The sequence below is a fragment of the Castor canadensis genome, chromosome 4 (genome assembly GCF_047511655.1).
Source record: "Castor canadensis chromosome 4, mCasCan1.hap1v2, whole genome shotgun sequence".
Taxonomy (NCBI): domain Eukaryota; kingdom Metazoa; phylum Chordata; class Mammalia; order Rodentia; family Castoridae; genus Castor; species Castor canadensis.
Window position 1 is genome coordinate 60,993,699 of NC_133389.1, and position 12,170 is coordinate 61,005,868.

General features: G+C 39.3%; 1 protein-coding gene across 1 annotated transcript in view; it reads right to left on the minus strand.

The window, feature by feature from the left end:
- Positions 1–12,170, minus strand: part of Lama1 (laminin subunit alpha 1) — a 178,735-nt gene that overhangs the window by 135,070 nt on the left and 31,495 nt on the right. The gene's annotated exons all lie outside the window — the stretch shown is intronic.

Below are 12,170 nucleotides of genomic sequence, written 5' to 3' on the forward strand. Positions count from 1 at the left end.
TGGTTTTAAACTTAACAACAGGTTTGATTATGTTCAGTTCGCTGAGACATGCAATAATGGAGGAGCAGATTTGGGGAAGACCATGACATTTTATCAGGTTTTGAGTCTAATTTACCTGTAAAAATTTGCATCTAAAGTCAGGACCAACTACATATTTCTGAGGTCCAAGGAAAAAATGAAAATGTGGGTCCTTGTTCAAAAGTCATTGAGAATTTCAAGACAGTGAACCCAAAGCACCAAACCACGCACCGGGCACTCTGAACACTGGGCCAGCCCAGGTGCCAATCCCTAAGCCTGGTCAGGATTAGAAAAGCATGGAGAGGCCTAAACTCAAATATAAACTTGGAAGTTGCTGAAGAAATGACATTAAATGAACGGTTTCAGGAAAGAATGAATACTAAAAAGAAAAGACAGCCTTGGGTTATGCCTTGAATTGTCTTGATCCCAATTTGAGGTTCTTAACAGGGAGGGAGGAACAAATAGTCGCAACTATAAAAATGAAGAAACATCTGAAGAATCTGATGCTGGAAATGACAAAGGAAGATGTGTTCTAAGGAACAAGGATCATTCAACTCTGCCATTGCGCTCAGAGACATGGGATGGGGGCATGCTTTGACTTAGTAGCAGGGGATCACTGGTGATCTCCAGGCATTTCACTGGTGCTACTGGAGATGAGAATGAAAAAAATTCAAGAACAAGGAGTGAGTTAGAAGTCAAGGAGAGGCCAGCGCCCAGACGGCTTGGGAAGATGCAGACCACAAAGTGAGCTAAGCGGTACGCAGTACTCCCACAGACAACCCTGGGCCAGATCAGCAAAGCCCCATGGACAGACTGACTCCCCACCCAGGAAAAAAAGAGAAACTGAGTAATAAGCAATAAGAACAATAAAGACACGTGGCAAAGAGGGTGGGGCGCCCTGAGCGCCAAAGGTGGGGGGATCCCTCCCGGAACTGTAAATAAACAAGCCAGGCCTGGCCGGAGAGGGCAGGAGCCCAGTAACCTGGAGCAAAAAAGCTTGTAAAAGTGGTGGTGGGAGGAAAACTCCACAGGAGTGGGGGAAGACCTACTTCCCAGGAGAGCTGTAAATAAACACGCAGGCCTGAGAAAGCGGTGCGGTGTCACCTCCCCCAGTGTACTTGAAGAGGGGAAAGCTTGTAGCAGCAGCTGGTGCACAGGAGAACTCTGAGTAAACAAAGCCTGTGGGGCCAGGTGAGTGTTAAGCTTACCCCAGAGATCTGCATAAATAAAAGCCTCCAGCAACAGCAGGCTGATAGCAGTGGGCAGGCAAGCCACAGCCGCAGATAGCCATTCACAGACCTGTCTCCAGACTCTCTTTTTTTCTCTCTCCCGACCTTTGATGAGACAACAACCGAACTACGCCTGCATGCTGAAAAACTTACTGAAACTGTATTGCATTTGAACTTGGGACATTTAGAGGGTTTTTTTTTGTTTTGTGCAGTTTTATTTTATTTTATTATTCCCCTTTGATGAGACAACTACAGAACAACATCTGAGGCACCATCTCCAGGATTGGAGGCTGAGGGGCAAAACCAAAATTATTAAGGCTGAAACTTTATTGCATTTGAACTTCAACATTTTTTATATTTTTTTCTTAACATTTATTTATTTTTTATTTTTATTTTTATTTTTTATTTTCAATCCTCTCTCTGTCTCTCTAATGCCTTTTCAGCTTACAGTTGGTTAGTACACTGTCTCTCCCTGTTTATATCTTTGAAACTTTGTTTGTTTGTTTCTTTGTTTTGTTTTTTTCTACCTGTTTGTTTTTTCCTTTTCCTTTAACTTCTTTGCTTTCCAGCTCCTCTCACCCTTCCATTCTAAATATCAAGTGCTATTACTACAAGCCAGAAAATACTTAATTGCACACAGTACAGGGACAATAACAACACCAAGGGTGATGAAAGGAAGACAGAAAAAACAGGGAAACCTGTTTCCCCACAGCAAAAAATTAGTACAGGAACAAGACGGAAATGAAGAAAACAGATACTAAAACCAAGACTCCAAAAAAATGAAGATGCCAAAGAACCCAATGAAGCCCACAAGAATAATCTAAAAGATGAAATACTAGATGTATTTGATAGAATTTTACAGAGATGATACTACATATGGTCAACCAAAATGTACAGGAGACACTCAAGAAATTCCAAGAAAACAAAAATAGAGAATTTGAAAAAGCAAAAGAATAAATAAAGGAAACCATAGAAGCACTGTATAAACACCAAAGTGAAACAAAGAACACAATTAATGAAGACATAAATGAACTCAGGACAAAAATAGACAACATTAAAGAGGAAACAACTCAGGGTATGGAAAACCACAGAAAAAAGAACGAAACAGATTCGCAAAACACAACGGAAGGCCAATCAAGCCTGGCTGTATGACAAACCTACGGCCAGCATTATAGTTAATGGAGAAAAACTGAAACCATTCCCTCTAAAATCAGGGACTAGACAAGGATGCCCACTATCTCCACTCCTATTCAACATAGTACTGGAATTCCTAGCCAGAGCAATTAGGCAAGAAGAAGGAATAAAAGGAATACAAATAGGTAAAGAAACTGTCAAAAATCCCTATTTGCAGATGACATGATCCTATACCTTAAAGACCCAAAAAACTCTACTCAGAAGCTCCTAGACACCATCAATAGCTACAGCAAGGTAGCAGGATATAAAATCAACATAGAAATATCATTAGCATTTCTATACACTAATAATGAACAAACTGAAAAAAAATGCATGAAAACAATTCCATTTACAATAGCCTCAAAAAAAATAAAATACCTAGGTGTAAACCTAACAAAGGATGTGAACAACCTCTACAAGGAAAAGTATAACCTTCTAAAGAAAGAGATTGAGGAAGACTATAGAAAGTGGAGAGATCTCCCATGCTCATGGATTGGTAGAATCAACATAGTAAAAATGTCTATACTCCCAAAAGTAATCTACATGTTTAATGAAATTCCCATCAAAATTCCAATGACATTCAATAAAGAGATTGAAAAAAAATCTACTGTGAAATTTATATGGAAACACAAGAGGCCACAAATAGCCAAGGCAATACTCAGTCAAAAGAACAATGCTGGAGATATCACGATACCTGACTTCAAACTATATTACAAAGCAATAACAATAAAAGCAGCATGGTACTGGCACAAAAACAGACATGAAGACCAGTGGAACAGAATAGAGGACCCAGAGATGAAGCCACACAAGTATAACCAACTTGTCTTTGACAAAGGAGCTAAAAATATACGATGGAGAAATAGCAGCCTCTTCAAAAAAACTGCTGGGAAAACTGGTTAGCAGTCTGCAAAAAACTGAAACTAGATCCATGTATATCACCCTATACCAAGATTAACTCAAAATGGATCAAGGATCTTAATATCAGACCACAAACTCTAAAGTTGATACAGGAAAGAGTAGGAAGTACTCTGGAGTTAGTAGGTATAGGTAAGAACTTTCTCAACGAAATCCCAGCAGCACAGCAACTGAGAGATAGCATAGATAAATGGGACCTCATAAAACTAAAAAGCTTCTGTTCATCAAAAGAAATGGTCTCTAAACTGAAGAGAACACCCACAGAGTGGGAGAAAATATTTGCCAGCTACACATTGGACAAAGGACTGATAACCAGAATATATAGGGAACTTAAAAAACTAAATTCTCCCAAAACTAATGAACCAATAAAGAAATGGGCAAGTGGGAATTCCAAGATGGCGGCTAGAGGTAGGAAGCAGAAAGCGAGCCTCCTATAGTGAAATCTTGGAGAGAAGCTGGAGACACACTTTGCAGGCATAATCACCAAGAAAAGGCATAACTTTGACTCCTCCACACCTCCAGCCGGCGCAGAGAATCTCCACTTCACGTTAAACGGAGAAACGAGGAGGCCCCCGGGCTGCCAGTGGCCGGCGCCCATACGGCTTGGGAAGACGCGGACCAGGTGAGCTTCGCGGTACCGCGGTTCCCCCCACAGACAAGCCTGGGCCAGAGCAGCACAGCCCCCTGGACAGACTGACCTCCACCCGGGAAAAAAAGAGAAACTGAGTACTAAGCAATAAGAACAGTTAAGACACGCTGGAAAGAGGGTGTGGAGCCCTGAGCGCTGAAGATTGGGGGAAGGGAAGCCTTCCCGGGACTGGAAATAAACGAGCCGGGCGGGCCGGAGAGGCTCTAGCGGGAGCGGGCGCGCCCAGCAACCAGGAGCGGGGACGCTTGTGAGAGGAGGGAAGACCCACTTCCCACGTGAACTGTAAATAAACACGCAGGCCTGAAAACGCGGGGCAGTGTCGCCTTTCCCAGTGCTTGGAAAGGGAAAAGCCTGTAGCAGAGGCCCCCCTCCCCCGCACAGGAGAACTCTGAGCAAACAAAGCCTGTGGGACCAGGTGAGTGCTAAGCTCACCCCAGAGATCTGCATAAATAACGCCGCCAGCTACAGGCGGAGAGCAGCAGGCAGGCAAGCCACAGTTGCAGATACCACTCTCAGAACTGCCTCCAGACGCTTTTTTTTCTTTTTCTCCCTACCTTTGATGAGAGAACAACCGAATTACACCTGCAAGCCGAAAAACTTACTGAAACTGTATTGCATTTGAACTGGGGACACTTGGTGGGGCTTTTTTTTTTTTTTTCTTCTGTGTGTGTGTGAGTGTAGTTTTGTTCTACTTTATGCATCCCCTTTGATGAGACAACTACAGAACAACATCTGAGGCACCAACTCCAGGACTGGAGATTGAAACGGACATCCAAATTATTAAGACTGAAATTGCATTGCATATAAACTTGGAAGTTTTTTGGTTTTTTGGTTTTTTTTTTTTAATTTTCTATTTTCCATTTTATTTTAATTCATTTTTATAAATAGATATTACTTTCATATACTTATTTTTTATTTTTTTTTATCTTTGATTTTCAATCCTCTCTCTGTCACTCTATTGTCTGTTCAGCTTACTGTCGATTAGTACACTAACACTCCCTGTTTATACCTTTGAAACTCTCTTGTCTGATACCTTCTTCTGCTTTCTCCCTCTTGTCTGTATATTTGTTTTCCCCTTTTCTTTAACTTCTTGCTTTCCATCTCAGCTCACTCTTCCATTCTCAATATTACCATTGTTATTATTACAAGCCAGAAAATACTTAATTACACACAGTACAGGGACAGTAACAACACCAAGGACAATGACAGGAAGACAGAAAAAAGAAGGAAACCAGTTTCCCCACAGCAAAAAATTAGTACAGGAACCAGAGGGGAATGAAGAGAACAGAAACTCAGAGCCAGACTCCAACAAAATGAAGATAAACTATGCCAAAGGACCCAATGAAGCCTACAAGAATAATTTAAAAGAAGACATACTACAAGTACTCAATGAGAACTTTATAGAGATGATACTGGATAGGGTCAACCAAAATGTACAGGAGACACTCAAGAAATTCCAAGACAATAAAAATAGAGAATTTGAAAAAGCAAAAGAAGAAATAAAGGAAACCATAGAAGCACTGTATAAACACCAAAGTGAAAGAGAGAACACAATGAATAAATGGATAAATGAACTCAGGACAAAAATAGACAACAATAAAGAAGAAAACAGCCAGGATATGGAAAACCTCAGAAAAAAGAACGAAACAGAACTGCAAAACAAAACGGAAGGCCAATCCAGCAGAATAGAACAAACAGAAGACAGAATCTCAGAACTTGAAGATGAAATGGTAATTAAAGGAAAAACTGAAGAACTACTAATTAAACAACTCAAGACCTGTGAAAAGAAAATGCAAGAACTCACCGACTCCATCAAAAGACCAAACTTGAGAATCATGGGCATCGAAGAAGGAGAAGAGGTGCAAGCGAAGGGAATGCGTATTATATTCAACAAAATAATAACGGAAAATTTCCCAAATCTAGAGAAAGATATTCCCATACAAATGCAAGAGGCCTCCAGGACACCAAACAGACCAGATCAAAATAGAACTACTCCACGACATATCATCATTAAAACAACAAGTTCAGAAACTAAGGAAAGAATATTGAAGGCTGCAAGAGAGAAAAAACAAGTAACATACAAAGGTAAACCCATCAAAATCACAGCAGACTTCTCAACAGAAACATTAAAAGCAAGAAGAGCGTGGGGTGAGATCTTCCGGGCACTGAATGAAAATAACTTCAACCCCAGGATACTCTACCCAGCAAAGCTATCATTCAAAATAGATGGAGCAATAAAAGTCTTCCATGATAAGCAGAAACTAAAACAATATGTGACCACAAAGCCACCATTACAAAAGATTCTGCAAGGGATCCTGCACACAGAAAGTGACACCCAACTTAACCATGAAAAGGCAGGCAGCACCAAACCACAGGATAAGAAAAAGCAAGACAGTAGAGAGTAACATCAAGTTAGGTACACACAATCAAACCTTCAAACAACTAAGATAACTAAATGGCAGGAATCACCACATACCTATCAGTACTAACACTTAATGTTAATGGACTTAATTCACCCATCAAAAGACACCGTTTGACAAAATGGATTAAAAAAGAAGATCCAACAATTTGTTGCTTACAGGAGACTCATCTCACTGACAGAAATAAGCATATGCTTAGGATGAAAGGCTGGAAGAAGATTTACCAAGCCAATGGCCCCCGAAAACAAGCAGGAATAGCAATACTTATCTCTGACAAAGTAGACTTCAAACCTACATTGATCAAACGAGATAAAGAAGGACATTCCATACTAATAAAAGGGGAAATAGACCAAAAGGAAATAATAATCATCAATCTGTACGCACCCAATGTCAACGCACCCAATTTCATCAAACATACCCTGAAAGACCTAAAAGCATATATAAACGCCAACACAGTGGTTGTGGGAGACTTTAACACTCCATTATCATCAATAGATAGGTCATCCAAACAAAAACTCAATAAAGAAATCCAAGATCTAAAATATGCAATAGATCAAGTGGACCTAGTAGATGTCTACAGAACATTTCATCCAACCTCTACACAATATACATTCTTCTCAGCAGCCCATGGAACCTTCTCCAAAATAGATCATATCCTAGGGCACAAAGCAAGCCTCAGCAAATATAAGAAAATAGAAATAATACCATGCATACTATCTGACCACAATGCAGTAAAAGTAGAACTCAACAACAAAAGTAAAGACAAAAAACATGCAAACAGCTGGAAACTAAATAACTCATTACTTAATGAAGAATGGATCATCGATGCAATAAAAGAGGAAATTAAAAAGTTCCTAGAAGTCAATGAAAATGAAAACACAACCTACCGGAACCTATGGGACACAGCTAAGGCAGTCTTGAGAGGAAAGTTTATAGCCATGAGTGCATATATTAAAAAGATTGAAAGATCCCAAATCAATGACCTAATGATACATCTCAAACTCCTAGAAAAACAAGAACAAGCAAATCCCAAAACAAATAGAAGGAGAGAAATAATAAAAATAAGAGCTGAAATCAACGAAATAGAAACCAAAAAAACCATACAAAGAATTAATGAAACAAAAAGTTGGTTCTTTGAAAAAATAAACAAGATCGATAGACCCCTGGCAAACCTGACTAAAATGAGGAGAGAAAAAACCCAAATTAGTAGAATCAGGAATGCAAAAGGGGAGATAACAACAAACACCATGGAAGTCCAGGAAATCATCAGAGACTACTTTGAGAACCTATATTCAAATAAATTTGAAAATCTAAAAGAAATGGACAGATTTCTAGATACATATGATCATCCAAAACTGAACCAAGAGGAAATTAATCACCTGAATAGACCTATAACACAAAATGAAATTGAAGCAGCAATCAAGAGTCTCCCCAAAAAGAAAAGTCCAGGACCTGATGGATTCTCTGCTGAATTCTATCAGACCTTTAAAGAAGAACTGATACCAACCCTCCTTAAACTGTTCCATGAAATAGAAAGGGAAGGAAAACTGCCAAACACATTTTATGAAGCCACTATTACACTTATCCCAAAACCAGGCAAAGACACCTCCAAAAAGGAGAACTATAGGCCAATCTCCTTAATGAACATTGATGCAAAAATCCTCAACAAAATAATGGCAAATCGAATTCAGCAACACATCAAAAAGATTATTCACCACGACCAGGTAGGCTTCATCCCAGGGATGCAGGGGTGGTTCAACATACGAAAATCAATAAACGTAATAAACCACATTAACAGAAGCAAAGACAAAAACCACTTGATCATCTCAATAGATGCAGAAAAAGCCTTTGATAAGATCCAACATCATTTCATGATAAAAGCTCTAAGAAAACTAGGAATAGAAGGAAAGTTCCTCAACATTATAAAAGCTATATATGACAAACCTACAGCCAGCATTATACTTAACGGAGAAAAATTAAAACCATTCCCTCTAAAATCAGGAACCAGACAAGGATGCCCACTATCTCCACTCCTATTCAACATAGTACTGGAATTCCTAGCCAGAGCAATTAGGCAAGAAGAAGGAATAAAAGGAATACAAATAGGTAAAGAAACTGTCAAAATATCCCTATTTGCAGACGACATGATCCTATACCTTAAAGACCCAAAAAACTCTACTCAGAAGCTTCTAGACATCATCAATAGCTATAGCAAGGTAGCAGGATATAAAATCAACATAGAAAAATCATTAGCATTTCTATACACTAACAATGAGCAAACGGAAAAAGAATGTATGAAAACAATTCCATTTACAATAGCCTCAAAAAAAATCAAATACCTAGGTGTAAACCTAACAAAAGATGTGAAAGACCTCTACAAGGAAAACTATACACTTCTGAAGAAAGAGATTGAGGAAGACTATAGAAAGTGGAGAGATCTCCCATGCTCATGGATTGGTAGAATCAACATAGTAAAAATGTCTATACTCCCAAAAGTAATCTACATGTTTAATGCAATTCCCATCAAAATTCCAATGACATTCATCAAAGAGATTGAAAAATCTACTGTTAAATTTATATGGAAACACAAGAGGCCACGAATAGCCAAGGCAATACTCAGTCAAAAGAACAATGCAGGAGGTATCACAATACCTGACTTCAAACTATATTACAAAGCAATAATAATAAAAACAGCATGGTACTGGCACAAAAACAGACATGAAGACCAGTGGAACAGAATAGAGGATCCAGATATGAAGCCACACAACTATAAGCAACTTATCTTTGACAAAGGAGCTAAAAATATACGATGGAGAAATAGCAGCCTCTTCAACAAAAACTGCTGGGAAAACTGGTTAGCAGTCTGCAAAAAACTGAAACTAGATCCATGTATATCACCCTATACCAAGATTAACTCAAAATGGATCAAGGATCTTAATATCAGACCCCAAACTCTTAAGTTGATACAAGAAAGAGTAGGAAATACTCTGGAGTTAGTAGGTATAGGTAAGAACTTTCTCAATGAAACCCCAGCAGCACAGCAACTAAGAGATAGCATAGATAAATGGGACCTCATAAAACTAAAAAGCTTCTGTTCATCAAAAGAAATGGTCTCTAAACTGAAGAGAACACCCACAGAGTGGGAGAAAATATTTGCCAATTATACATCAGACAAAGGACTGATAACCAGAATATACAGGGAACTTAAAAAACTAAATTCTCCCAAAACTAATGAACCAATAAAGAAATGGGCATGTGAACTAAACAGAACTTTCTCAAAAGAAGAAATTCAAATGGCCAGAAAACACATGAAAAAATGCTCACCATCTCTAGCAATAAAGGAAATGCAAATTAAAACCACACTAAGATTCCACCTCACCCCTGTTAGAATAGCCATCATCAGCAACACCACCAACAACAGGTGTTGGCGAGGATGCGGGGAAAAAGGAACCCTCTTACACTGTTGGTGGGAATGTAGACTAGTACAACCACTCTGGAAAAAAATTTGGAGGCTACTTAAAAAGCTGGACATCGATCTACCATTTGATCCAGCAATACCACTCTTGGGGATATACCCAAAAGACTGTTACTCCAGAGGCACCTGCACATCCATGTTTATTGCGGCACTATTCACAATAGCCAAGTTATGGAAACAGCCAAGATGCCCCAGCACTGACGAATGGATTAAGAAAATGTGGTATCTATACACAATGGAATTTTATGCAGCCATGAAGAAGAACGAAATGTTAACATTCGCTGGTAAATGGATGGAATTGGAGAACATCATTCTGAGTGAGGTTAGCCTGGCTCAAAAGACCAAAAATCGTATGTTCTCCCTCATATGTGGACATTAGATCAAGGGCAAACCCAACAAGGGGATTGGACTATGAGCACATGATAAAAGTGAGAGCACACAAGGGAGGGGTGAGGATAGGTAAGACACCTAAAAAACTAGCTAGCATTTGTTGCCCTTAATGCAGAGAAACTAAAGCAGATACCTTAAAGCAACTGAGGCCAATAGGAAAAGGGGAGCAGGTAGTAGAGAAAAGGTTAGATCAAAAAGAATTAACCTAGAAGGTAACACCCACGCACAGGAAATCAATGTGAGTCAATGCCCTGTATAGCTATCCTTATCTCAACCAGCAAAACCCCTTGTTCCTTCCTATTATTGCTTATACTCTCTCTACAACAAAATTAGAGATAAGGGCAAAATAGTTTCTGCTGGGTATTGAGGGGGGGGGAGCGGGAGGGGGTGGAGTGGGTGGTAAGGGAGGGGGTGGGGGCAGGGGGGAGAAATAAACCAAGCCTTGTATGCACATATGAATAATAAAAGAAAAATGAAAAAAAAAAAAAAAGAAATGGGCAAGTGAACTAAACAGAACTTTCTCAAAAGAAGAAATTCAAATGGCCAAAAAACACATGAAAAAATGCTCACCATCTCTAGCAATAAAGGAAATGCAAATTAAAACCACACTAAGATTCCACCTCATCCCTGTTAGAATAGCCATCATTAGCAACACCACCAACAACAGGTATTGGCGAGGATGCGGGGGAAAAAGAAACCCTCTTACACTGTTGGTGGGAATGTAAACTAGTACAACCACTCTGGAAAAAAATTTGGAGGCTACTTAAAAAGTTAAACATTGATCTACCATTTGATCCAGCAATACCACTCTTGGGGATATACCCAAAAGACTGTGACACAGGTTACTCCAGAGGCACCTGCACACCCATGTTTATTGCGGCACTATTCACAATAGCCAAGTTATGGAAACAGCCAAGATGCCCCACCACTGACGAATGGATCAAGAAAATGTGGTATCTATACACAATGGAATTTTATGCAGCCATGAAAAAGAATGAAATGTTATCATTTGCTGGTAAATGGATGGAACTGGAGAACATCATTCTGAGTGAGGTTAGCCTGGCCCAAAAGACCAAAAATCGTATGTTCTCCCTCATATGTGGACATTAGATCAAGGGCAAACACAACAATGGGATTGGACTATGAGCACATGATAAAAGCGAGAGCACACAAGGGAGGGGTGAGGATAGGTAAGACACCTAAAAAATTAGCTAGCATTTGTTGCCCTTAACACAAAGAAACTAAAGCAGATACCTTAAAAGCAACTGAGGCCAATAGGAAAAGGGGACCAAGAACTAGAGAAAAGGTTAGATCAAAAATAATTAACCTAGAAGGTAACACACACGCACAGGAAATTAATGTGAGTCAACTCCCTGTATAGCTATCCTTATCTCAACCAGGAACACTTGTTCCTTCCTATTATTGCTTATACTCTCTCTTCAACAAAATTAGAGATAAGGGCAAAATAGTTTCTGCTGGGTATTGAGGGGGTGGGGGGGACAGGGAGGGGGTGGAGTGGGTGGTAAGGGAGGGGGTGGGGGCAGGGGGGAGAAATGACCCAAGCGCTGTATGCACATATGAATAATAAAACAATAAAAAAATTTAAAAAAAAAGAAATGATGGAAAATTTGCTTCTTTGAACGGATATGAGATAATTTATTAACATGAATAGAGACATTAAGAATAAAATTTCAGGATATTTTGTATGAAACTTTAGGTAAAAGAAAGAAATATTAAAATAATCTTAATTTTAGAGTACTTGTAGATTACAGAAAATCTGGGAAGGCAGTACAGACACTTCCCATTCATGCCACAGCTGATTTCTCCTCTTATTTATAGGGCACATTGTGCTATAGTTTGGATCTGGAATGCCCCCATCTGATGAGTTGACTGCTTGGTCC